Source organism: Aythya ferina (assembly GCF_964211825.1).
Source record: "Aythya ferina genome assembly, chromosome: 1".
NCBI classification, from domain to species: domain Eukaryota; kingdom Metazoa; phylum Chordata; class Aves; order Anseriformes; family Anatidae; genus Aythya; species Aythya ferina.
The window spans coordinates 54121270-54122401 of NC_140296.1; positions in this window are offsets into that span (position 1 = coordinate 54121270).

A 1132-nucleotide genomic window follows, 5' to 3' on the forward strand; every position below is an offset into this window, starting at 1 on the left:
TTTACTGTGGTCTGGATTTTCCCCAGTATTTTTTATCTGTGACCAAGACAAACCTGCTGCAATTGCTTTCTTATTCCTTGTACATTGGATGCTTTTTCTATTTAAATTGCTGAGATTTTGTTCAAAATGTAATAAAATATCAATGTTAGTGTTACAAATTTTTAATGAAAGAATATGGATGTGACAATATCGTTTGTTTTGTGCAGGTACATACGAATGGGCATCGTTTACACGAAATGTTTTGGTAAATATTGGCCAGCAACACCGGTTCCTGGGCTACTTGAATGCCGGGTTGCTAATTATTAAATTTAGATGATGAAAAGTACTATTTATCCTGTAGGCAGAACATTCAGGCTGTGAAAACAAATTTCAGACATACCTTTATTCTTCCGTAATTACGTTAACAAGGTCAAGAAAGGCTGGGCAAGGAAGGAATGACCATACCCCAACCGCCGGCCGGACTTGGGCAATTACGGCAGGTTTTAATGAAATGTCATCGCCCGACATCCGAGAAGCACGCATTCAAGAAACTGTCGCAGCCACACACGGAAGCCAGGGGGCTAAATCTGGCCGTGGAGCCCCACAGGGCCGGCGAGGCTGTCTGCGTGCCCCGAGCACTGCGCACGCTGGATGCCCGCACTGGGATGTGCAAGGGCAAAGAGGTGCCAATGCACGCCGAGCTGGGTCCGTGTTTTATTTATCCTGAAAGTGCCTAATGTGGGAGGTGTGAGCAAACCACTCAGGGAGCGGATCCCCGTGGATCCTTTCCGGCAAGGACCCAGCTTCCCACCTGCCAGGTGGGAGCACAGGCGCACAGGCAATGGGGCAAGCGTCGGGGTTGCCTAATTTTGGCTCCCGGGTGCCTCTAGGTCCGACACCCTCCTAATCCCAGGGACTGGGTTTGTTCGTTTGGTGGTGGTTTGGTTGGGTTTGGCTTGGTTTTGCCCACGCGAACTGCAGGCACGGAGCCGTAGCCCAGGGGCTTCGTGGGGAGCGGAGCCGGCCGGCGGGCACCTCCGGCCGGCACTGCTGAAGCATCTCACGATTAACCACCGAAGTATGCTGAAAATGCGGTGTCACTTGTCTTTAGAAGGGCTTGGTTTTGTCTGCGGTGCTAATTGATTTCTGTTCA